The sequence below is a fragment of the Gallus gallus genome, chromosome Z (genome assembly GCF_016699485.2).
Source record: "Gallus gallus isolate bGalGal1 chromosome Z, bGalGal1.mat.broiler.GRCg7b, whole genome shotgun sequence".
Taxonomy (NCBI): Eukaryota; Metazoa; Chordata; class Aves; order Galliformes; family Phasianidae; genus Gallus; species Gallus gallus.
In genome coordinates, this window is record NC_052572.1 from 68,922,992 (window position 1) to 68,950,872 (window position 27,881).

General features: G+C 37.6%; 1 long non-coding RNA gene across 1 annotated transcript in view; it reads right to left on the reverse strand.

Moving 5' to 3' along the window:
• Positions 1-27,881, reverse strand: part of LOC107052414 — a 140,584-nt gene that overhangs the window by 70,632 nt on the left and 42,071 nt on the right. The window contains exons 4-5 of the long non-coding RNA XR_005842965.2: positions 11,500-11,611; positions 8,000-8,143 (exon numbers count right to left, since the gene is read on the reverse strand). This is a non-coding gene — a long non-coding RNA (uncharacterized LOC107052414). The remainder of the gene's footprint in view (positions 1-7,999; positions 8,144-11,499; positions 11,612-27,881) is intronic.

Genomic DNA, 27,881 nt, shown 5'->3' on the forward strand with positions numbered 1-27,881 from the left:
GGAAGAAAAGAACTAAAATTACATCCCCTTTGAATTATCTGAATATATTCATCCTCAGGCAAATATCGAATGTGATATTTCAACACATGGTTGAAATTTTTCTTATTTTTTCTTGTCACAGGACCTAACCATCTACACTTTTGTCACTAGACAGAGTAGGAGACAAACCTTGAAGATAACCACAGTAGGCAAAGCAGAGGACAACAACTGAGTAGCAAGTCTGAATTAAGATTATATTTTCCCGAAGAAGGAAAACAGGAATCATAGTATTTTTCTAAAGAGACAGAGGAGATCTGAGGCAAATCTACTGATTTCTCCAGAATCCTGAACCAATGATTTGTCCACAAAGAAAGATAAAAAAATGATCAAGGAATGGTCTGACTTTGTTTTACTATATTTTTTAAAGGGCTTTTTTGAGAATAGCCAGTGATTATTTTACTCAGATAGCAAAGTTGGAAGCAGAAATATCTGGCAAGTCAGAGAAATTGGTGAAAACAACTTATTACTCATAGATGTTAGAAGTAAATACTCCCTTGCACATTTTTTCATTTTCAGCTATTATTTTTATAACCTGCAATTTCTAAAGTAGATGGCCATTAGCTAGACTGTTACATATACATAATAAGCTTATGTTCAGTTCAGGCTTAATGTTTTTTCTCTTCAGATTCTTCTGTTGAGAAATAGCTTCTGTTTGGTGAAATTTTTCATTGGGTAAAAATCTGTAATCCACTTCTAAAATTACGTTCTTATCTTTTATTTTGAGGCATTGCTATGATGGGACTTTGTCATGGCATCAATTAATGGCTTGAAATTTTATGTAAACATCATATTTAACTTCTGTTGATAGTTCTTTTATTTCTGAAAGATTGTACTGCCACTTCTCAAAAATCACAGGTGTTTTTGAAAGCAGTTACAGACCTCAGCCACCAACTGCAAAACAGAAGCATATCTCTTGTTAGCTTATTTGACAACATTTCTCCATAATTCAGAACAGTCACTGGTGTCAACAACACATCTCGATTGATAGCCTAGGGATCAGACACAGCATCAGTATATCACTGAAGTGTTTTTAGGAAGTGGTTTACTCACCATAAAAATGTGATGTATGCCCGGTTAACATGATTTGTCCATCCCCATTCAACCTTCACCATGTCTCTGTCAAACTGTACTCTTAAGATACTGTCATTCAAGACCAATGGTTTTCAAATATATGGCATAGTACTTAGTTTTGGCATCCATAGTTTCATTCATAGATGAAACTGTCATCTTTCCAAATGAAAGAAAGCATTTATACCTTTACTGTGTGGTTATTAGGAATACTATTAATCTCTGGCTGTAACTCTCTGTATTAATTTGAGGATTCTTTTGCTTCTGCCAGGGTCTAAAAAACATTTATTTCTCTTTTATGTGACATTAACTCATTTTTTCCATACATGTTTATAAATGCCTTATCATCTTTACTTCCCAAATTTACATTTTCTCTACATCTTTTCTGTCATTCCCCTGTATCTTCTATGTTATTTTTCCTTCCCTTCCTTTTTCTCTTCCCTCTACTTTTCCTTTACTTTTCCCTTTCCATTTTCTTTTCTCCTTTCCTTTTTTTTTTTTTTTTCCTTTTCCTTTTTTTTTTCCCTAATTGCTGCTTTCCTTCTCTACTGAACCAGTTACACTTTAGCTAGAGTTGTACTGTGGAAGCTGACTTCCACACAACTGTTCATCTGATTACTGAGTACTTCCAATCATGCTTTCAACCATCACATAGGAGACCTTTATTCCTGTGTAGGTTCACCAGTAGTATACTTCTCAACTTGCTGTTACTAGCTTGAGAGCAAGACAAGAGATAAACTAACTTCATTCTCACTAGCTTGGATACTGTAAGGAGAGGAGAGAAAGTGGTAGGATATCTGCTAAAAGTTCAGCAAAACTGAAATATCTGAGTAGACACAGACAGATGAGGTTAGTTGGGTACAACATACATACGCAGTATGGCAAGTGAAAGAATATTAAACAGGAACAATTTGAAGTTTTGACTGTTTCTGATGTAAGTGAATACCATACAAATGCAGTTTACCTATTGCATGAAACAGCTACTTCACTGCTTCACATTTGCTTTCTGACACATATTTTAATGAGCAAGCTTGAAGTCCCCCATCAGAGAAAGGTTTTTATTTGAAAACTGATGTAAAAAAAAGTTCAAAAGACTTACAATATTACAGAACCACTGACTAAATGCAAAAGATGTGTATTTTAGAATCCACAGATCTCATAAGCTACTCATTCTTATTACTTGGAGACATCTTGCTGCACTAGTATGACTAATACTAGTAGGTCTGTCCAAGGAATAACAGAAGCCTCATGTAACCTTATATTGCTACGGAAGTGAATAGGTTGAGCCTAGAGCAATCCAAAGCATAGCAGTTTTCTAAAGCATCCCTCTCATATCACTGCTATAGAAAAGTATATCTGGAGGAATTAACCAAATGCACAATGTAAAACAGAACTGAAAGATAGAGGGTATTTCCATTTAAGTAACACCTGAATTTTATCAGTCCTTCATAAGTTCAGTGGTCTGAGTATCCTAAAAAACAGCAGAGCCCACATGTCAGTTCTATTTGCACCAACGCCTATGCAATGGCAAGAAACACCCTACAGAAAGCTACAGGAGTGGTGACATGAAAAGCATTAGGACAGTGACAAGAAATACGTGGGAAGAGAGAGAAAGAAAAATACACAGTCTGTCCATGTTCACCTGTACTAATGCACAGACACCTTGCAGTCACAAAAGCCTACTCATAGATACACAACATCCATCTCCATCTCAGTTCTTCAAATGCAAGAGGAACCAGAGCCCAAGCTGTGAAATTCATCCAAATCCTTTATTATAAAATGTAAGGTCATGGGAAAATATACTTAACTGCTCTTTAATCATTAGAAATGCATTCTGCATTTTTTGAAATAATAACAGTATGTCAGTCTGCATGAGAATCAGAGTGAAAATGACTATAACTAGTTAATTTCAAGTTTTGTTTTAATTTGGTGAGTGAGGGTAATGGAGATGCTGATGGGTCTATGCCTCACTTAGGCTGGAAAAATCTATGTCATACCTGAGAGAGAGGGCAGAGGAGGCCTGTAGCTTTGGTTTCATTCCTCCGATCCCAGCTCTGATGTAAGCCAGCAGCAGCTCTTTAGCATCTCCAGATGTGACACCCAGGTATTTTCCCCATAGTTGGTGATGGGGAGCTCTTCTATTCCCAATTTTGAAGAATTCTGTGTTATAACCCTGGCTTTGATAGATCCTAAGGTCAGTCTAGATCTAGTGCTATCAAAAGGAAATATTTAACATCTTTTTATAAAAAAAAGGAAATGCCACATTAGGACTTACTCCATCAGTTCTCTTACACAATTCTAAGAATAGTTTAAATTTGACTAAAATAAAGCACTGCTTTTTTTAAATTATTACTTATATATTGTGCCTGGTTGTATCCCATTAAAAAATAAATTAGATCTGAGGAAGAACACTGGGAGGAGTAAACACTTTAATCATATTTAACAGTAAAGCAAAGAGCTTAGCATGGAACTTCCAAATAAGCAAAGAACAAAACTTGCCATAAAATCAACTGATGAAGCTACTGAGCAGAAGCATCCTTTATGGACAGCAGTCACAGTCCCATTATAAGAAGCATGCAGGCGGATTGGATCAGCTGTAGATGTCTGGTGACTTCATGGGAGCCACTTGTGACAATAACGGCAACAGGATTTGCAATTGTTTGCAATTCACAACTTTTATTTCAGAAGACTCAGCTCCTGCTTTCTTGTTAAAAGGAAAGATCTATTTTACATACATACAGGACCTTTGGGGAAAAATCAATTCATTTCTTTTGCTGATTCTGTAATAGTAATGAAGTAGTAAGTACTCAGGGAAGATAAATATGCTAATATTTCAACTACCATGAGGAGCAGAAACAAAGGAAAATATAATTGCCAAATGAAAATCAAGTAAGTTTGTAGGTTAAAAGTTTTTATCTCCTAGCTTCTAAGGAAACACTGCCAACAAAGAAGAGCAAATAAAAAAAAAAAATTGTTTAAAAAATACTTGCAACTCTGCCTTCAAAGGGAGTTAAATTATGCTGCCATTAAACTTTAAGGAGTCTTCCCAGAAGGACTAGAACTGTAGTTCTCATAGCTGGAGTTTTGCCAAGTCTTCATGTGATTAGAACATTAAAATGCTGGGACAAAATATAAATCTGGGAGAAATGAAAAGCATCAAGCTGAATTCCTAAGGCATACTAAAAGGAATAAAGGAATCACAAAAATGAACTTTTATGGTTTGTACAAATGTATCTGAAATGAATAGTTATCAACAAAAGCCTTCATTTGTAACAAAAAAAAAAAAAAAGTAATGAATGGATATATTTGTATTTTTGAAGATGGGTTTGAGCAGCAAATCTCTATAAACTGATAAAATAAGCCATGGGGTTTTGTGCACTCCAAAAAAAGGGGCATAAAATTTAAAGAACTGCTGTTTACTTGTGAAACAGACTTCAGGAATGCCTTAAAGAAACTCATTTTCCATTTTAAGCTTTCATTTCAATCATACATACGAAGAGAATAGAAGATATTCCAAAGAAACATATCTATATAAACTTACAATATAAGGACTTGTATCATTCACATTTATGTTGGCATAGTCTATTAAATAGAGCTAGGAAAGTTATACAGGCACATATAACTAAGAAGCAGATATCCACTCCCATTCATCCAGTGTACAATACCTCTGAAGCCAACAACAATAACAGTGGGGAAGGAACTAGACAAGGATCTGGGTGTAATAAAAACCTGTAACTGGTCTAAAGACCAAGGAGAATTCAGGAGGACTAATGGAATCCAAGATGCAGGAAAGAATTACAACAAGTATTTCCATGTCTCTGCAGTATAAATAAATGAATGTTAATAAATAAATAAATAAAGAACAACCCTAAAACATATGTAATACAATAATTATATGTAGAATCTAGTTGTCATTTTTTTTAAATATGTCCAGTATCAAGAATATGCTCTGTACAGATTTATTTAGACAATTCATAACACCAGCATTAGTTAATTTTTCTAGTTTTTCTTTTGTTTTGTTTTTCGGGTTGAGCATTATCTTCATTCTACATAGTCCAGAGACATTAAAGGCAGTGACTGACAGGACAAGAAGCAGTAGTTATAACTGTAAGAAAGTTGATTTAGATTTCATATAAAGAAATTCTCCGTGATGAGGGTGGTGAGACCTTGGCACAGGCTGCCCAGAGAAGCTGTGCATGCCCGATCCCTGAAGGTGCTCTAAGCAAGGTTGGACAGGGCCCTGAGCAGGGTGACCCAGTAGTCGACCACCAGCCCATGGCAGGGGGTTGGAGCTGGATGGGCTTTAAGGTCCCTTCCAGCGTAAACCATTCTATGATGCTATGGAAAAAAAGGTAGTATGGGTAGAAACAAAGCAACCTCTGAATTTGCTTTCATCTGACAATTTCAAATAATCATGTTATTTAGCAACAGATAAATTGTGTAACTTGATTTTGTGTACTGGAGTAGTAAAGTACATATAAAGTAAACATTTGAATAAATAACTGCAGTTTCCATGATTTTGAAGAAATATTATCTAGAAGGCGCTGCCAGCTTCAGGCCTGCTGTGCTCTGCACCTTGGCTTTTCAGTATGGATTTGACTTAATTTTACAAGAAACAGTCAGGAAAACGGGGCATTATGCACTTGTTGGTAATACATTTGTATCTGAGAAAGGAACATCTCTTTAATGCCAGCATCCTCCTTTTTCTGAGTGTCACATGAAGAAGAGTCTTAAAAAGACCTTTGCTTTTTCACATGCTAAATATTAATCCTATAGATGTTCAAACAAATTGAAAATCTAGCTAGGTACCAGATTCTAACCATTCTACACTGTCTAGAAGAAACCAAGAAGTAGATTCACTTGAACTGTGCAATTGCTTTCAAGAATCAGAAATACTTGTCAAAAGAGTAAGTCATTACAGAAATGGCTAGCTTAGAGATGCAGGGTTCAACAAGTACAGGAAAATTGCTAACTTTTGCTGTTGCATTGAGTGGCCTTCATTTGTACTTGAAAGATAGTTTGTTAGACTTTGAAACACGTCCCCTCCTTATGTTAATTGAAGAATTCACCTTACCCAAACAGTTGTTACGTAGGTCACTCCAAAAGTAATGTCACCTATTTATTTTCACTGAAACTACATCGGATACTGAGAGCACAGTAACACTGTTTGATTGAGCAGTTTCTCAGCTACAAAACACTGTTTTTCAACATAATCACTACCATAAGTTATGCATTTTTTGCCATCGGTGAACAACAGCCTTCATGATGTGATAGTAACAATCTGTACCAGCAGAGGCGATTACTCTCACTGTCACCACTGCTGAAATACACCACCCACTGCCTCACTGCGCTCACATCCACATGCTGGTCCCCATAAACATCCAGCAAGCATTGGTGAATGTCAGTGGGTGCCATTTTTTCTGCACGGAGGAATAGAATGAAACAATTTTGCTCCATTCTCACTTCCACCTCCAACACCATTCTGTCCGACTGCCCCTCTGGTGCCATCTGTCACATGGCAATAACATGTAATGGAATATTGGTGTGAAGGTTCAATCCCTACTGCCATACTGTCATAAAATTGGAGGCATTACTTTTGGAGCAGCCTAAGTAAAGTATCAGGGAGAAAAACATACAAATGTGATGCATGTTGCAAGGAATTAAAACTTTCAGTGTAAATTATTGTTTAGCAAGGAAGGCTAACTAACAGCCTCAGTCTTTCCCTGTACTGTTTTCACATAGGTTGTTATTATTAACTTGCTCCTACATGTCTGTATCCCGTAAAAAAGCAGTCATTAGAACACATGTAGCCAAAGCTGGTGGCGTACAGTTCCATTTAGTTTTGTATAAACAGATAAAGAAATAATGTGCATGCCGTAAAACATATAGTGATTCCACAGACCTGAGGAAATAGACAAGTATTTCAGCAGGTTTTTTGTTGTTGTTGTTGTTTAATTTCATGGCTGTATTTCACTGCAAAACTTGATGTTATGCAAGGTCAAGAAATTAATGAGTTGGGTCCTGATGACATAAGTTCAGATGAAATATTTAACTATGCAATGTCACTATTTCATTCCTATTACACCCATGGCAACCTAGAAAACACATACATGAATTTCTGAATTACATCTGTGACAACCAGTATTGAAAGCATAATGTTGTCCTGTGCAGACCAACTCAGCAAACAAGGCCCCTTCACTCTTGCCTTCATGGCACTACTGCTTTTGTACACAAACTTCTCTCAAGAGGATTCTGCTTTAATTCTATTAGAAGCATTATCACAGTGCATTTTTTATCACATTTTCTCAATTTCACAATCAAAAGGTAAAGAAAACTTTCAGATCAGTAAACATAAACATCTCAGTGCCAGCTCTCCTGCTGAAACCTTTTGTTGCAGTGAATGCACATGAAATATTTAGAGTTTGCTAGAGCTCTAGTAGGAAGGCTTTTATTCTGTCAAGAGGGAACGTAGCCAGGAGCTGCCTGCTGGCTATACACACTGGGATGCTCTGTTTGTTGTGGGCCACGGTTCCCCTTCCCCTGCACTTCTCACAAGCTGTCACATATCAGCACTCCTCCAAATATTCTCTGGCTGATGCCTAGCAAAAGTGGAATCATAACTGTCTTTCATCTGGGCACTAGAGGCTGTTGGAAATGGGTTTTTAAGTGCCTGGGACACGTCACTCTGCATACATGTCACGAGCCTAGATGTAGGTCTGTTGCAAGTGAATAGGTGAGACAAGAGCAGTGAGAAAATAAATAAATGAGAAAGCCTGATGGTATTGTGTAATTTCTGTCTTGTGATGGCATTTCAGTTTAATCTGCAACTTTTTTTTTTTTTTTAAGCTGTCAGAGGAAATGTTGCGACACATCAGGAAAAAAATCCAATTACCTTCATTTTCTGTGTTTCCTCTGAACCAGGCTGGAGCAGTAAGGCAGCGCTGCCATGATCCTTCAAAGCATGAACACAGCCAGCGGTGAGATGTGAGCAAATGATGGGGAATAAGTGTGCAATTCCAGTCATTTGTAGAGTCAACTGAAAAAAAAGAATGAATCATGAACAGTTTGACTATATCCCACCAAAGCCTTCAACCTCTGTAGTGCACAGTGCAGGTCAGTGAAGAACAGAGCACTCCAGTGCATCCATAAACATACAGAAAAGGGATTTAAGCATGAGCAGTTCAGTTGTCTGTGGTGAAAATGTCCCTTATGCACTTTTTGCAGAAATTTCACAAATAAATAATACACAAATTATTGTAAGCAATAAAATTAGGAGCAACTTTTAAACTTTTATGCACATTCAAACTTGTCTTGCAGTAAAATTCAGCACTGAAAGTGCCCCTGATTTTGCACTGCATAAGTGATCTGATCAGAGATAAGAAATAAAATGGCATGGAAGTGCAGAATTCGTGTTTTCTTCTGAAAATCCATGTTTTCTAATATCTCCAGCAGGAAAAAAAGCATTTCATAAAGAATTCTAACATGCAGACAATTGAGAAATGCAAAACTAACCTTAGCTAATTAGCACTCTTTTAATTTTGATTTATTTTCCTTTGTAGCTCCAGTTCAAAGCTGTTCACTTCTTTTGTCCTTTTTAAAGATATTTATTCAAAATAGCCAACTGCACCTCCAAGGCAGAGCAACTCTGACATCAGTTTAAGAACTCCTCTTCATAAATTTCTAAGACAAGAATAGATATTTCTACACTTGGTGTTTGAATAGGGGACAAAATTGTTTCCATCAGTACCTGAATGAATATTGAAACTACTATGAAAATCCTAATTTTAAAACAATCATTATATTGTCATTTTTTCACCCAGCAGTGTTTTCAGAGGTGAGCTGTGAGGCACTCGTAGCAAAGATCAAAGCCACATAAAATTAAGACTTCTTCTATGAATAGTGGATTCTTTTTTTTATAGTTGTACCAAAACGATGCACAAATCGGAGCACTTTGATTTTTTGTACCAAACACTCATTTCACTGGCAAGCTTTCATCTGGTTGGCCAACTAGGATTTCTCAAAATTACTGGGACTCTCTTGAATATTTGCTAAAAAAGTTTCTGAGCTTGGAACTTTAATTGAGTTTATACCATGCGAATTGCTGACAAACAAATGCTTAGAACATCCCTCAGACTGCAGTGAGATTAGCTGCTTTGATGGCTGCAGAACTTTACTGCAGAACTACAGAGAAGCCTTCAGCTTGCTAGTGAGAGTTTGTTTCAGAAACAAATGGAAATCCCTAATCTGACCATGAGCTGGCTCCAGCAACTGACCTACTGTCAGAAATAACTCTTTAGATAGGAGGCTGTTTATGCCCCATTACATTGGACAGATCTTTGTGTTCCAGAAGCCCTGGGAAGAGGAGGGTGAATTTTTGCCTCTGCACAGATCAGCTTTCGATTTTTCCCTTTCTCCACATCACATTCTGGCAAAAAGAAGAGGATTAGCAGAAGAGGTTAAAGTTGCAGACAAACATCGATTGTTCAGAAGAATGGTTTTGGCTCACTCCCTCCATGGCCCCCATGCATTTTATCCACAGAAGCATTCTGTCAGAGCTGTCAAGCTTCCCCTGCCTTTCCAAGTAAATAGCCAGAATGATTTGTAGAAACTTGCTGAAACTCCTCTGTTAGCAGTGTTATATGCAGGGAAAAGTTCTTGAAAAACAGAAGGTTAAACTGATGGATCACTTGAACTGAAAACTGCAGGGTCAGATCCATCCCCACTGCATCTCCTCTCCTCAGCAGCAGATGAACTTAGCCCGGTAGTGCTCAGTATATTTATCATCAACCTGGGAGCGTGGGCTAGGGGTAAAGCATAGTAGAAATACTTGCTGACAGCCCTGATCTCAGTCAGAAAAGGGGAGGACAGTGCTCTCAAGTTTTTTTCACATAAACTTCTTCAACTAGGAGTTTGTAGAACAGATTTTCGCCACTATGAGAGCAGGAGGTCTGTAGATAACAATATAACTAAATGTAGATGTAATTGAACACAGAGAAGGACAAGGAATGAGAACGAATGCTCCAGGCACTTCAGAGACAAAACTGTATGTTCTGAACTGGCAGGGCACTGGATCTTGGCAGTGGAACGAGAGGTTGGAAGAGAAGTATCTCCTCCATGACCACATATCCTACCTTTCTGAGCACTTACCCTCCCTAGATCAAGAGCACAAGGTAGATCAAGGATGGGGAGCTTTGGGACCATCCCCTGCCCTGCTGAAAACTGAGAGCCACCCTCACCCTGAGCTACAGCTGGGGAAGTGAGAAGAATTCAATACAGAACTAAGCAGTATTTGAACAAACTTCCAGCCATTCCTTTTTCAAGCTATCACTATTTCTCGAGTTGACAGATAGATACACTGAAGTACCTTCCTGGTGCATCTTGTCAGCCAGAAAGCAAATTAGAAGCAATATGAAATATCAGTGAGAAAATGACAAGAAAATACCATAGTTCTCTCTAATCAGCGTTCTATCTGAATACAAGGTTCATTTTCATTACACCATATCATATTTATAACAAAGCTGATTGTCACTCAGATGAGTACAACCAAGCTACATCATTTTAATTTGTCTTCGGTTCAGGTGAACAACAAAACACTCATCTGAGGTCTGCTTATCTCTGACAGTGGTTGGTAAATGCAAGGAAAAAAGTTCATTTCAAAATGTTTCTCAAATCTCAGTGCTTAATGTAGCCTGACTTTTCTCTGAATGCAGTGTCACGCATCTATATAAATAGTAACGCATGACACAGCATGTACGTTCCTTTCCATTCTCATTAGGATTTAAACTATGTTATCCTATGGCCTCCATGCTAAATCAGTGACATTCTGAAACTGAATTTTTATTCCCTTTCAGGAGGGAGGATGTCTGAGAACACACTGATCAGTGCTAAACCAGATCAGGGAGGTAACGTTCCCGTCCCTTTCTTGCCTTCTCTGCGGTCCAGTTTGCTGCCAATATTTGCTTATTGAGCTACATGAATTGAATGCTGAGTTCCACCACTCCACAAACAACAAATCTCACTAGCCTGAGTCTTAAAATCACAAGTAAGATCTTTTTTACTGTAGTATTTCAAAAGTCAAATATCTTCAGTGTGATGGCAGACAAGTGGACACTGCACTAATTCACGTGGGGTAAAAGAATCATGGAATCATAAAGCCACAGAATTATAGCATAGGGATCTCAAAGATCACTCAGCTCCAGCCCTCCTGCCAAGGGCAGGAACTGAATCAGGATGGCCTTGAAATCTCAGAGCCTTTCAAGTCTCCTTCCCTGTTCTGGTGTCAGTAGTGATGACCCAAGCTGAAATCCATCCTTCACTGAAGTAAATTTAACTGCTGCAGTGTCTTGAAGGGACAAGGTATGTACCTGTACAGTGTATGGAAACCCACGATACCTTCAGGAGCAATGCTGCCAAAGGAGAGGGACAGCCCGGAATGCAGATCTTCTACATGCTTCCAGAGGACAGTCCTCAGACTCATCCTGACCATCTTCACACCTCCAAACATCTGCAGAATAACAAATTTTAAATGCTTTCAAGGCTGTGGAACACACAGATAATTCCACAAAAAGAACTGGAATAATAGATTACACACAATTTTATGATTTGCAAACAGCAGTATTTGATGAATAACAGAAATGTTGCATTTACTGCAGGATCAGACTACCTTGATCAATCATGTTTTCTCCTTAAAAGAAGCTTAAGGAGTTTTCTGAAAAACTAAGAACTTCAATGCTCCATGCCCAATACTGCACTGCTGCAATTTATAATATCATTTCTGTGTCTTAGATCTAATAGGAGAAAAAAAAAAAAAGAGAGAGAGAGAGAGAGAGAGAAGACAGGAAAAGAAAATACAGGAAAATATAGGAAATGGAGGGGGAGAAGGGGGAAGGGAAGGGAAGGGAAGGGAAGGGAAGGGAAGGGAAGGGAAGGGAAGGGAAGGGAAGGGAAGGGAAGGGAAGGGAAGGGAAGGGAAGGGAAGGGAAGGGAAGGGAAGGGAAGGGAAGGGAAGGGAAGGGAAGGGAAGGGAAGGGAAGGGAAGGGAAGGGAAGGGAAGGGAAGGGAAGGGAAGGGAAGGGAAGGGAAGGGAAGGGAAGGGAAGGGAAGGGAAGGGAAGGGAAGGGAAGGGAAGGGAAGGGAAGGGAAGGGAAGGGAAGGGAAGGGAAGGGAAGGGAAGGGAAGGGAAGGGAAGGGAAGGGAAGGGATAAGCCCAAGTATGAGCTATAACAGGTGCTTTAGGAAGTTAAATACTTAATTTGCTATTAATTACATTAGAAACAAATATACAGGAAACTGTGAAAAACACTGAGAAAAAAAAATGTAGATAAATGAATTTATTTTTTAAACTTCCTTGCATTTTGTAGCCTATTTTGCAAATTCACAGGAGGCACTTGTCACTGCAATGAAAACTTTACATGTAAAGAATACTGTTACATAGATCAAAAAATAATTTAAGATCTTACACCTGCAATAACTAAGGGGAAAGTTGTACAAACATTTCAGGTACACCTAAAGTAACTCCATTACTTTGACTATGATTGTTATTAAATAGAGCTTTAGCTACAGCATAATTGATACCTACCAAATATATATATATATATATATCATTTTTTCATTAACCTACTTTAGAAATAATTTGTACTTATCTCTCAGATTCATTTGTGTTTGTGTTGCATAATTGCCAATAGGGTCCTAATATCATCCTCAAATACACACAGTAACTTAAATAAGAAAATTTGCATGTAAGAAATGATCTGTTTTTCTTTTTTTTTCTTAAGTTGGGCTAGGTAAACATAGGTGGCATTTTTTTGTGTAAAAAACACAAGAAAGAAACACGAAAATGCAGAGTGAGATCTGATAAAATGGAACCTAACTGTGGGGAAAGATGGCTCTTTTGACTTTGAAAAGGAAAAATCAATACACTGAAAGCAGGTGAAGCGGAATGGAACAGGCAGAGGCACATGCCTCGAGTTCTGCATTCTATAGCTAGGTTTTGTTGTTGTTTTTGTTCATTGTTCTGTGTTTTTTTGTTTTTTGTTTTTTTTTCTATGAGTGACCAGAGGGAAAATAAAAGGAAATTGAGCCACACTGTCTTCAGGACGATTGTGATTATGTTAATTCTCTAATGGGGATTTCTGCAAGAAGGAAACTTAAAGTCTAAGCAGAGTTCTGAGAAAGTATTCATGATGAAACAAAAATCTTGTGGGAAGGAAAAGCAAAGAGCTCCTGTCTCCTGTCTGGAAGAATCTGAAATGATGACAGCCCTCTCATAGCATCATAGAATCACAGAATCGCTGAGGTTGGAAAAGTTCCACAGGATCATCCAGTCCAACCATTCGTCCTTCACCAATGGTTCTCGCTAAACCATGTCCCTCAACACAACATCCAAACACTCTTTGAGGACCTCCAGGGTCGGTGACTCCACCACCTCCATGGGCAGCCCATTCCAGTGCCTGACCACCCTTTCAGAGAAGTAGGATTTCCTAACGTCCAGCCTGAACCTTCCATGGCACAGCTTGAAGCCATTCCCTCTAGTCACCCAAGAGAAGAGGCCGATTCCCAGCTCACTACAACCTCCCTTCTGGTAGTTATAGAGAGCAATAAGGTCTCCCCTGAGCCTCCTCTTCTCCAGACTGAACAATCCCAGCTCCTTCAGCCGCTCTTCATAAGGCCTGTGCTCCAGACCCCTCACCAGCTTTGTTGCCCTCCTCTGGACACGCTCCAGGGCCTCGATGTCTTTCTTACAGTGAGGGGCCCAAAACTGGACACAGTACTCAAGGTGCAGTCTCACCAGTGCTGAGTACAGGGGGAAGCCAGAATTCAGAAGCATTGCATACATTCATTTTCTAGAATAAGGCAGCAGTAGATTAAGAAGATGCTTGAAAGGAAGACAACCTCATATAATTCTCTCTCTGCTACATTAGAAAATAATCGCTTAATTGCTCAACATATTGCCAAGGGCCTGCAGCCTTTCTCTGTCCTGAATAATACATGGCTTTTTAAGCTTTTCATTACTTGGCTTCAAGTCCCTGTTACAAGCTCCCATTTCCTCTGTGGTTACTTACTCAGTCACAAACAACACTGAAAACTTCCAGTTTCTCATGCAGCTGTGATGAGCACAGGCCTTACTTTATTCCAAGATGTTGTCCAACACACAGAACACAGAAAAGACCGGCAAGTTATTACTGAACACAGCTAACAACTTTGTTTGCTACCAATCTCTGGACACGTTATAGACGTTGTGAGGCAACAATACTGCCAGTTCTAATTGCACATCATATTTTTTACTCCCATCTAATACCACTGGCAGAAGAAACATTTATATTCTTGACTTCATACTCTGTTCAGTCAAAATGGGGAGCCACTGGCATGAGCACCACTTCCCATCCTCTTCTCAAGGGATTCTTTTTCATAAGAGACTCCACTGGTAAGGAAATTCTTTTCCAAGGATGTCACAGAAGTTGCCCTGTTAGACAAGTTTTCAATCATCAAAACACACTCTATCAATAAGGTCTCACATTGGAAAAAAATACTGAAATTAAAATAAAATAAAATAAAATAAAATAAAATAAATGCATACAATTTTGCAGATTTTCCAGCTTTCTTATGTTAGACACTCTGACTGAAATGAAGCACTCTCACCAAGACTTCATGGACAATTTTGGATTAGATGGAGATCTAGTAAAAGGAGATCATCACCACGTGAATTTTCAAGCCCTGCAGAAAAATATGTGCTTCTAAAATAAATATATGCATAGCTGTACATTTCTCACCTAGGCACATTTACCAAAACCCGAATTTCCATTTATTGGTATATTGCATTGCATGTCTTTTTCACTTCTGACTCTATGCTAACTCTCAGACAACACACTAAATGCAACCTTTCTCTTCCTCAGCACATCAGTCATATTCTTTCATAGAAGGTCTTACTGTGTTACCCATCACAACTCACCAGAGTTAAACCACCATTTATTCACTCACAATTCTTAGTGCAACAGAAAGAATCCATCTCCATCAACTTATCACAAAGCCATGGTACTATGCTCTTCTCCTTTAACACAGCTGAATTTAAAATACCAGAAAGGTCACCTTACTACAGTATCAAACAGATTTGAAATATTAAACAAGGGTACTAAACACTGAATACATGCAAGCTCCTTAAGCAAAGAGCTTTCTGTTTTCAAAACAACTGTGCAACATGTATGGTTATGCCAGTGGTACCAGCTGCTTTTTCACAGTTTTTTTCAACATACCTCCAAGACTGCAGGGTTCAACTCAAAATTCTTTGAGTGAGAAAAATGGACAGTCAGGCCACATCTTGAAGCTGATGCTTATGGAAGCAGATGCCTATAAGCATCAATGGGATGCTTCATTGTGATAATAATTAGAACAATTTACGCAAAGGCAAAATAAGAACTGATGCATATAATATTAAAGAAATCCTGAGAGCGCAAAAGTTTTTGATAACTTTACGGTAAAGCAGCTGAGTAGAAATTGAAACAACCCTGCACAACCTGCCCTCAATCACCGTTACAGCAAAGTGCTTCTTGGTGTTCAAAGGGAACATCCTGCATTTGATCCTTTAATCCTTGTATTATCATCCTCTCATTGACAACTGTAGCTCCCCAATTTCTCTGTCTATGGGAGAAGACAAAGTGAGAGCTCACTAACAAAAATATAATAAAACAAAATAATATAAAAGTGACAATAATAGTAATAGTAATAAAGCAGCAAAAAACAGGTGGCAGATTGTAGAAGACAAGGCCCGTTCTTAGGATGGATAGTCGTTTCACACTTTCCAGAAGATACATAACATCACAGCCACAGATATTCCTTAGGTTTTACACCATCCAGTTCACACTCTTCTCTCAACACCACTATCTTTTTTTTTCTTTTTTTTTTTGTCACTATAACACATTGCATATTCAAAATTATAGCTCCTCACCAAGATGCAGTAATTTATTCGTAGGTCAGAATTCAATATTCCAAACAATTGATTCATTCTTTCTTTATACAAACATATTATACAGGAATAGAGCACTAATGACATTGTGCGTTCTTACAGTAAGGAATCAGAAATATCTCAGTGGCTCCTGCAGTTTCACTTCTTGAGCACTTAAGGTGGTCGCCATAATCTTTTGCCTCTCAAAAAGTTCTACTCATAGTATCTCACTCGCAGCTTTTAGAACAAACCTAACCACAGAATCTGAGGAATTGTGAAGGAAGAGAGAAGTGAGCGTGCTTTGCATCTCATCTTCAGTTCTGGACAGCTCACTAACTTCATTCATCACAACAGACACTGCTGTGTACCAAAAGCATACCAAAGCTAATTCTGTTTTCATGCTAAAAATTTCTCTTCATGCATAAAAAGCAGAGGATCTAGGTTCAGTGGGAGATTCCATAGCATCCCATGCTACTCCAGCCACACTGTTTGTGCTCTTCCTTTCCGCTAAAAGATGGCATCTACTTGGACTTGTGCAAAGTGTTTGACACTGTCCTGCATAACATCCTGGTCTCCAAATTGCAGAAAAATGGGTTTGATGGATGGACCACTCCCTTGATAAGGAACTGGCTGGACTCTGAGAGTGGTTGGAACTAGATGATCTCTTCCAACCCAAACCATTCTATGATTCAGTGATTCTGTGTGCAGACAGCTACGATCACAGAGGACTTTATGACAGGGTTCACGGTACAGTTGTGCACTTCTTAACAGATTTCAAGTGGTTTTTGTAGCTCTGATTTTCCCATTCTGAGAGACCAAAGGGTTGTGAATGAGAAGATCATTTTCAGTTATGACAGAATCATCTATCATCTGTTCTTGATAGACAGGTAGTAAGTGTACTATTAATTTTTGAATATTCTGATTTTGACAGCTGTCTTGGAAATAACACGGTTTGCAGAATTAGTTCTTGCTCCTCCATTTGAACTTGGGATAAGACTATGTTTAGCTAGGCACTAAGAAGTAGAGTTTGAAAATTCTTTCAGAATCCAGAGATCCTTACATAGCATGTGATACACAAAGAAAAAGCAGCAGAGAAACTAAGTGTGTAACTATATTTGTACAGAGACCACTATTGTGGACAAAGGTTTCACTATTGTGGTCTCTCTTCTGTTATCCACACATGAAAAGAATTAATGAGCAGCATTGATGACCTCCAGATATATCACACACCTTTAAAAAAAATCAATTAAGTTGTGTGTCTTAGTTCATCCTCTCTCTAACTTTCAGTGTAAGCATATTAGAAGTGTTCTGAAAAAAAAAATTAGTTTTCTAAATTTTAAAATTCAGATTATAATTTTTTTGACAGCTGACAAAGAATTTGATCAACAACCTGAAAATTATATATTTTCAGGTTCCCATTAATGCCATTTTTGCAACCAAGGTGTATGCTATATGAGAAACAAATCATCTGATTGGCTCTTAGTAATTTCTCCAAGGTATCCAAATTCTGCAGGGTTGCAATGGGCCTGCAAATGTCAGCCGACCCATGTCCTCTTGGCTCTTTAAACTTTAATGAGACAGATATTTTCTTCACTTACAACAGTCTGTTTTATGTAACTTCACTGTGCAAGCAACCAATATCCTTTTATTTTTTCTACTTCTATTTATGTACCTTCTTGCATTTGCTTTTATGCATCTCGTCTCATCTGCATGTGAGAATGATGGTCTGAACTTCTTCATGCTCCTTCCCCAAGTCATATCAAATCATAAAGTAGCCAGTTACAGAAGGATATACTTTTATTGAGCCATATGTCAGATAAAAGTTTCAATTTTTCACATATTTTGTCATCACCTGCACTTCTATCTGCCCAGAAGCAAAGTCCATTGGTACAGAGACTGCATATTCCACATGCATCTCCTTGATACGTAGCAAGAAACACAGTAATTTTTAAATTAATCCTTTTCACAAGTTAAAAACAGGTTTTCATGTCAATTTCCCAATGAGAGTGCCAGCGTCTGTTGCAGGAAAAATAGTATATGTCTGTACAGACTTCAGGTTCAGTTCTATAAGACTGTATTATGCCAGATTGAAACACTTCCTTACCATCCCACTGCCAGCTTTGCAGCTGGAACTGGACACTCTGCAGCTTCTAAAAATCACAGGCGATGCAATGTAAAGTGAAGATGAGTATTTCAAATAAATAAATAAATAAAACCAGAAAGACTGATTAAAACCCTGATTTTAAAATGAGCTCAATGCCTTCAGAGACACTCTAGACAATGTTTAAAGTTGAAGGATTATATTCTTCATAAACCGTTCTGTCATTGTTCTTTGGCCTCAACATCACGTTCCTACAACCAAATTCTCGCTCAAGAATTTGCTAGAGAATCCCAAAGTTCTTCAAAAACTACCACTGCTGTCTCCAGTGTGTTTACGCAGAACACTCTCTTCTGGAGTTTTTACATTAGAAGAAAGAATGTCAGCGTCTTCAAGAATATTTCTTGATTGAGTGGGATTTTTCTCTAACATTTTAAGCAGTACATGAAAAATGCATGAAAGCTTTTGAAATCAGAGCTTACTTGCTAGGAGTATTACTTGCTTGTTTCATTCCTTGTTAATTACTTTTGTACGATGATCTTAAAAACCTGAGAAATTATATTCTCGGTATTTTACCTTGTCCCATTAGAATTCTGTTAGACAAGGTCAGGTCACTGCAGCTTCTCAGCCAGGTGTGACAACAGACTTAAAAGAAAACCCCCAAACCTGCAACTTTCTAGCATTTGGTTTCCAGAGACTTCCATCATCAGAAAACGGAATTAAATCCTTCTTTTTATTTTACAGGTGAAATGGGCAAAGTTGAAGGCAAAAAGCAGATGACATACAACACTGTCCTTCCTTCCTACCTGCACGCAAATCACTCTATTACAGACAGGGTAATAATAACACTGTGTTTTAGCACATCACACTCCTTCTCAGTGCTACTGTTTCCACCGAGTTTATACCATCCATAGTCAGTTTGAGAAACAAACAAAAGGCAAGTACACGAAAGCATAGCTGTAAACATGGAAACTTCCCACTAGCACCTGTGCCACTTGACTGGGGAATCGGGTTTTCTGTCTTGCTGAATGCTAGTTAACTCAGACACAGTACTTACAGAAGTAAGAGGTAAAGCAAATACAACTTTTCAGACCTTTACAATTATCAAGAATTCTAATCTGAGTCTGCAAACCTAACTGGGACCACGATAATAAATACCATGACATGTTGGTAGGATACAGAGTGGACAAGAGTGTTGTGACCTTTGAGGCCTTAAACCTTCCCAGTTCTTCTCAATTGTAAAAAAAAAACCTCACTAATCTCAATGAATATATCCCTATTTTTTCTAATTCCCCAGGCTCAGCATTGGAATTTCACTGTAGCCAGGCTGATATGACGTTACAGTAGTAGACAGTCATTCATGGTCACCTGTCCTGGAGAATGCACAGCACTAATTCAGGGGGCCGAAGGTTGGAGAGAAAAACAAAACAAAAACATATGAAGATAAGAAGAAAGAGAGCTTAATATCTGCAGTACTGAACCTAACAGGCAATTTCCTAACAACATGAATAAAATCTGAACAGTTTTGAGAATATGAGACTATGCAACTTGGGAGTCTTCACAGAGGAAATCATTAACGTGATACATGGGGAATTTCAATTTTCACTCTGTCTGAATATCATACACACATCAGACACTTTCACTGTCTCTTGATCCACTTATTCTGCCTCGATTTCCATTTAATTATTACGATGGTGCTTATGTACTCCTGAGGTGCTTACCAGCCCACATTTCTTTTGTCCTGTTTCTATGAGATTATACAGTTAATAAAAAATGATCCTGAGTGAAGGGGACACAGAACAGAGTTAATTGCTTCACACTAGAGTACATTGCCATTTAGAACCAGTCTGTTTCTATTCACTGTAACAGCATGGAAGTAAATAAGCAATTTTCATACATATTACAGCAAATAAGCATGCCAGAGCTTAATTCATGTTCTTGTGATTAATAGTATAGAGTGGCTGGATAAAATGCTCCTTTCCATTTCCACACCATTCTATTAATCCACCCATTTACATGTGGAATATATCTAGAATGAGACTTACTTGACGTCTGGGGAAAAAATAAAGTTAATAGAATAAGATTGGGGAAGAAAGGTTGTAATAGCCTGCTTCGATCAAAATAACAGATAAGAACCCAAAACAATGTATACCTTCTTTATTTTATGGGATATCAATCTAAAAAGAGCTATGAGCATATCACGTTACTCCAAAAAGTATACTTTCTGTGGTTTCCTTCTTAATGAAAAGAAAAAACAGGCTGGAGAAATGAAATTGATTTTATTCACTAAGAGTTTCATACTCCATTGCACGACTATCACCTAGCTAATTCTTCATTAAGAGAGATAATTACTTTAATGGAGATTGAGTATAATTTAAAATTCACATTCATCTTTATCTACCCAATGCAGGTGGAATTAAACCTGAAAAAGGGGGCTCTTCAGTGAGATCTTGCCTTTGCATTTTGCTTGGCTTTGGTTTCTTGCTTCCTTCTTCCTCTTTTACACCTCATCCATCAGTGTCTTTTATACCAGCCTCATAGTAAGAATTTCCACTGCTCAGTTAATGCAGCTTTTCTGATAGCCACTGACACATACAGTATATCTGAAAATTAAAATCAGAAGAGCAGAAGTGCTGCACAAGTTGTTTGTGCACACAGGTGTATAGAAAACTGCACTCCATTCTAGTGCTAGGAAACATTTCCTGGCAGGAAGAGACTCAATTTTCCCTATTACTAACTTTTTCCACGTAGTTTTGTAAATAGAGTTAATGCTGAACAAGAAGTAAAATAAGAAGAAATGAAATTTAAGTTCAAATCAGAAATACAGTACAAAAACAATTGTAGAGAGACTTCAATTAAAGAAAGACTGTTGCTCAAGTATCAAGCAGAAATATGAAAGAAATGTAAACACATTAAAGTATGAAAATGTGCATTTGAGAGATGCTGACATCTTCAGAGTTGTATTTATACAATTAAAATTCACGCATTCATTGAATGCAATCCCAAGTACAATTAAACAGATGCTGAAAAAACTGCTATTTTTACTCATTAATTCTATTTCTTGTATTTCTATACACTAATATCAGTGTTCTTGAAGGGTTTTTAACCTTTTCATTTTCCTTCACTAGAACTCTGCCTTTTCAGCTTACATCAAAGAGCCCTTTCTTCCAGTAAACCAACACAGTGATGCCTTGCTGGAAGTGATCACCAGTACCTGGGTGACTGCAGCTGCTCACTTTCAAAAGGCGTTAACCCAACCTTCAACCCAACCACTCAGGGATAGTATGTATTACAGGTATCTGCTGACTGTTTCACCATGGTGATATATGAAAATGACAATGCACGTGTTCCCTTCAGCCCACTACATTCACTGCTGTTCCAAGTGTATAAACTGCTTTTAGCAAGAGAGGATAATTTTATCCGTATGCCTCCTGACAATTTTTTGAGTCACTGAGTTTAAGACTTCTGATTTAGGAAAGAGTTGATGCAATCTGGGGGCTTGGCTTTCAGAGACTGGCACTCTACCTGTGGAAACTAGACAGGGACAGTGAGTTAACTTTATATTTGGATCAATAATGAAAGATTCTCCATATTGTATTGCTTATTCCTCAGAATAGAAATATGATTTATGCCAACTTTCTTCCCTTTCTAAAAATTACTTCTTCCCTTCTTTCCATGGCTCTAAGATTCCATACATGTTTTTCTCTTTCCTAACATATGCTGTCTTCTAAATATTTTTAGTAATCAATAACTTACAGCCAAATTAAAAGCTTCAAAAATAAAACATAATCATACTATAGAACACTTCCTGAAAAAAAGTTTTCCCATTGAAGGAGATTTGCATTTCTTTTCTTCACATGACCCTCCCTATGGATTATGATGACAGAGCAGCTGTTAACAGAGGTGACATAACCCTAACTCTGGGCATGTGACTTCTCACCCTGACAATGTCATGGTCAAGCTATGATCACTCAACAAAATTGATTTAGAATGGAGGAGAGAGAGAAATGTGGCTGCAGGTCTGCAGTATTTCATCCTTCCTTCAGCAGCACTCAATGCAGTACTACTCTTGCATGACATGGCAGCTGCTGCACACCTGTGCAGGAGGTCATACACATAGAGGTCCATTCTCTCCAAAGGACACTTTCCCCAAAAGCAAATTGGAGATAGTAATCAAAACTACCTGAGAAAAACACACAAAAAAATGGAATAATAGTTGCTGCTACATTGCAAAGTAATTGTCATTGTTGTTTAAGCTGTTACAAACTTTTAGCTGTTACACTTTCTTTTCACCTAAATCTTTATTTCACTCATTATATCCGGATTTTTATTATTCTGCCACTGAGTGTGAGATTTAACATAATATTAATAGTCATTAATAATAATTTAATTTTCTGAGGACAAAGTACCTTAATTCTACTATTAAAAAATTCTGGATTATATCTCTCAAATATTCTCAGCTGCTCAGCTTCTGCATGGTGAGCTGTCACCATGAATAAGCTATTTTCAAATTCTGTGCATTGAAGAAATGCTAATTCCCTTCTAGGCAGAACAGATCCCTTTAACAGGTTGAAGAATTTGAATATAAACCTTCTAATTGCCTTCAAAATGCTGATTATCTTCACATGTCACTTCATGTAGAATGCAAAGATGGAAAGAAAACCACTAACAGAAGATATTACTAAGCATTAAAAAACAAAGACCCATAAGCTGTCACTAAAATTTACTCATCATGTTCCCAGGTGAAGTCAGTTTGTGTACTCAAGAACTAGCAAAGGAACATGCTTGAGTCCATCATCATACAGAAACATCTTCATTAGATTTTTTATCCAGCTGCTCCAAAATCTGTAAAACAGCTATCAAAAAGTGAAAGCCATTATCCGTTATTTCAGAAGACCTTCAAACACAGCCCCTGAATCTACACTAATCTCTTCTTTCATCTTCTTAGTCTTGGCTAGTTGTTAGTTGAAGGTATATTAAACCAGCTTGTTCATCCTCCCTCACAGCTGTGTTTGGGAGGAATGCATTACCCACAGCTGCTAACAAGGAAATGCAGCTTCTAAAAGGAGAGCTGCTGGCAGACATTCAGCTTGTAAGTCTCTGCCAGTTTCTGCAAGGTCTAATACCCCTGTTTTTTCATCATTAGAAGGCAAAAAATAAAATAAAATACACCCACAGAAAGAACTAGTCAGCACTGCAGGTCTCTGTAGACTAATCCTGGAAGATCAATATTTAGACCTATAACACCTTTCTGGTGCATCTCCTCATGCACACTTACTTCCTGCAGTTATTTTCAATTATGCTGCAATGAAATGTTAGGTGCAGTAGCATAGTAGGAGGAGAGCAGACAGAACTGCAAGGCCAGAAAGGGGTAAGTTTGATCTGAGTCACAGTGTTTCTTGTTATTCCATAGAAAGCCTTACTGTTCAGTCGCCAGGCTCATTACATTGCTTCCTCCCTACGTTTTTACTGCATCAAGGCATTGCACTTATTTTTTGTCTTCTTTTGGAAGAGTCATAGAATCATAGAACGGCTTGGGTTGGAAGGGACACGAAGGATCCCGAAGTTCCAATCCCATCCTAGGGCCATCAACCTCTAGATGTGGTACAAGAACAGGCTGCCCAGGGCTCCATCCAACCTGGCCTTGAACACCTCCAGGGATGGGACACCCACAGCCTCTCTGGGCAGCCTGTGCCAGCACTTCACCATTCTCTCTGAAAAGACCTTCCCCCTGACATCAAATCTAAACCTTCCCTCCAAATGACTCTCTTTAATCTGATCATGACATTCAAAAGAGGATGCTAAGCTTTTGGGTGGTTTTATTAGATGAATATTTCATGCAATCATAGAATGGTTTAGGTTGGAAGGGATCTTTAAGATCATCTAGTTCCAACCTCCCCCTGCTATAGGCAGGGACATCTCCCTCTAGACCAAGTTATTATCTAAATACTCATTATTTTAGACAGAACTTGTATCAAAAGTGTTCATTAGATGGGAATAATTAGTGATATATTCCATTTCCCACATACTGTCTGGGCAAGCTGTGTTAGTTAAGCAGGTCACATTACTTCTAAAGCTACACTGTTCATAAATGCAGCTAGAAGCAGGAAAAGCTACACCACAAAATGATACCAAGTAAGGAAGGACAGCTAGTGGGATTTCCCCACAGCTATAGGAAAATAATTAAGTCCTTGTGAGTACAGTTTATTTACTGTCAGAGTGGTCAAACACTTGAATAAGCTTTCTAACAAGGGGCCTCATGTTTATCAGTATTCAAAAGGCGTTGTGGTAATCAGGTAAGTTAGCCCTGGAGTGGCCAGGCAGATGGAATTGGTGATCACACTGTACCACAAAGGGGACTCGTGTGCAGTGTGCAAGACAGTCTTACACACAGAGCCAAGATATTTATTTATTTTGTATACATGCCTTGCTCTGCCTTGCCTTGCCTTCCCTGAGCTTTGCCTTTAGAAGGTTTATCATAAAATCATTTTGGTGTCAAAATCTGAAAATAAAATATAGGTGGTAACAGGCACCAAATGCTGTTTTTAGTAACGTCACAAAACAATATATCAAGAGGCATCCTTGTGCAGAAACAAACACATTCAGGGCTAATAAGTTCATTTTTGTCTATCGTTATGTATTCATTTCACCCTATCTGAAGGTTTGTATTATTAATAATAATAATAATAATAATAATAATATAATTATTTATCTTACACCTGAAAATTGAAAGGAAAGAAAAAAGTAGTATTTGGATGAGTTATTTCCTGTAGAGGACGCAAAATGGATGTGACTCTAAGATATCTATGGAATGGGCTGATCAGTATTCGGAGACTGGGGAATAAAAACCCTTCAATCCAGAGAGGTAGGGTAAGAAACAACCTGTTTCTGAGTAACAAGGAACAATGCCATTAATTTGCTGTTTACTACTGACGCAGTTCTATCTGCAAAGATATAATACAAATTAGATAAAAGGCAGGGCTTCAATCATGCAATGGAGCACAATGATATCCAAGTGACAGAGGGGGAAAATAATTAGTCTTACTTAAGGTAAATATAACTTTACTCCTGGTTGGGAGTGAATGCAGTCCTTTGAGAAATACAGACATACACTGAACGCAGCATTTACAGTCAGAAGTATGTTACAGAACAAACTGTTGCAAGACTTAAAATCCAAGTTATGTAAGGAACTGACTGGATGCACTTCTTAATGAAAACTTTTGAAAAATATTAGTTTTGAGAACTCTGGAACAGCTGAGGTTGAACAACAGGTGCATAAGGTCGAAAATGTAGCTGAAGAGCTTCTCAGTAGAGACCAGGGTTTTCAAGGGAATTAAGAAGTTGTGCTCCTGCATATAACTCTCTTATGCTCTTTTGACAGAACAGCAAAAAAAAAAAAAAAAAACGCAAAGCTGCTCTGCACCACAGTACTTTTTGGAGAAAAACAGACATGGAACCACAGCAGTATGTCTTATTCTCATGAGTTTTAATAGACGAAGAAGAGAAATCCAAAATATGTCATTGCTGTCTCATCCTTAAGCCTACATTATTTCCACTGCCTTAAAATTTGCAGACAGAAAAAAAACTAAACGAACATTTCTTTCTCACTAGGGGGTTAAAGTCAGATGAAGAGAGATAATTAGAAAAACAAACAGCTAAAAATCTCTCTCAAATTTCCTTTGTCAAATACAGCGCTTTTATAGAAATAACCCACAAAATTTAGAAAATGTTGAGTGTTTCTGATCTGAAGAAATACTTTGCGATGAGCTCATAAAAGTACTCAGTCTAGCTTTTTGCTTTTGTCACTCAACAGTATAAGAGTTATTGCATTTCAAGGCTAAACAGTTGATCATATAAAGGTGAAAGCCACAAAATGTAAAACACTGAAGAAGTTTTATACTACAAGACTAGCATGGTGGTTCTCAAAACACTGATGCTCTTTTCTGAGGCATGAGAATATATGGGTAAATATAAGAATGGAAAATATGATAATCAGAGAATTCAGTAACTAATGGAGAACTCATCTGGGAAAATTCTAAAGATTTCTTTAGAAAAAAAAATGAGATTTAAAAAGTCTTTATATTATGTTTTCCAGGTCTGATTTCAGATTCAGTTTAGATCTTCTCTTACTATCTTAGCCAGATAACTCTTGATGGCTAACTAGGGAGCTTAACAATCCCAGGAAGAGATATTCTCCATAAATCTCATTACAAATGATTTTTTTTTCCCGTGGTTTTATGCAAGACATAAAGACACAGCAAAAGTCATAAAGACTTCAGGATCCAAGACTTGGGCCTCCCCATTAGTCTGAAGAAGCCTGTTCTGTGCATGCCCTTCTATTGCTTCCAAGCACCCATTAAGCCATATGTATTTCTTTCACTCTTTGTACTTACCACAGTATACTTCCCCTATCTCAACTTTATATCTTTCTTTTCCCCAGAAAAATATGTGGCAAGAACTGTGATCCTAAGAAAATCTACAATCTAATTTTACTGTAACCACAAGATCCCCATGTATCTAAGCAAAAACGATCCACATCACACCTTATCAGCTTAAATTTAAATACTTTATGCAACAGATGGAGAACATAAACAGGCAGGCCGAAGTTCCAGTTAAGTCGGTTTTAAAATTTTAATAAGTATGAAACTGAATTCTTTTTGCTGTATAATTGAACATTCATATTGGTTACATACTTTCTTGAATAAAAAGCACTTTTTTTTTTTCCTTGAAATGTCATTTCAGCTAAGTGATTCTAATCTTTGCTGGCTTCATTTATGACAATCCAATTGTTCATTTTCAAAAGTAATTTACAGTGAAAGGGTAAAATTCTGTCCAACCTTGAATTGAAAGAGACAGGAAATAGGTTTGCTCCACTAATTTCACATTTCCTATACAATTAAATGTAAAAAATACATAATATAATTAATATAATATTTAACTACACAGTTAATCAGGAGCTATCATTTTCACCTTCTTCCAGTTATAGCTTACAATACAGTGTTTGCTATAAACCAACTTGCTGATTTGCACTGAGATGAAAAGGACTCATTTTTAGTTGATATTGAAAACCACACAAAAGATGGTCATAAATAAGAAGGTGATTCATCTGTCAGGAAGAGGGCACTGCTTCAATAACAGAATGAACAAATAATACCCTACAAACTTTATTAAAATATTTATTAAAGCTGAGGCTTGAGGCAGCCTTGTAAATGTATTGGCTTGAATTTCTCAGCACATTGCTATGTTAGAAGGTGACATAATGGAAGCCAAGGACTATGATGTTTCCATCTTGTGCAAGGACTACCTACTAATGACCTACAGATCACAGGATCTAAACACACAGGAGCTAATTAATTTTTGAGATATGTGAAGCACAGAACAGATAAGAGATAGCAACCACTTCTCCAAATGTATTTTATTCTATTTTGAAAACAGTAGGTTTTACTGTATAAGACTGAGATACATTTAAGAAAATATTAATAATGACAACGCTAATCTTCCAAAAGTGTGCTTACAGCTGAAGATTTTCTCAAATGTTATAAAAAAATGTTAACAAAAAATGACTTACCATGATACAATATATGCTGCCTATTTGTAAACTTATTATTAAGTTTGTAAGGTCTAGCTCTGAGGAGATGTGTATATTTTTAATGACTATTAACCAGTAAGATTTTAACTGACAGCACAGGACACAGCTGTTCCAACCACATGCACATGTTCCTGTAGCCTTGTTGGCAG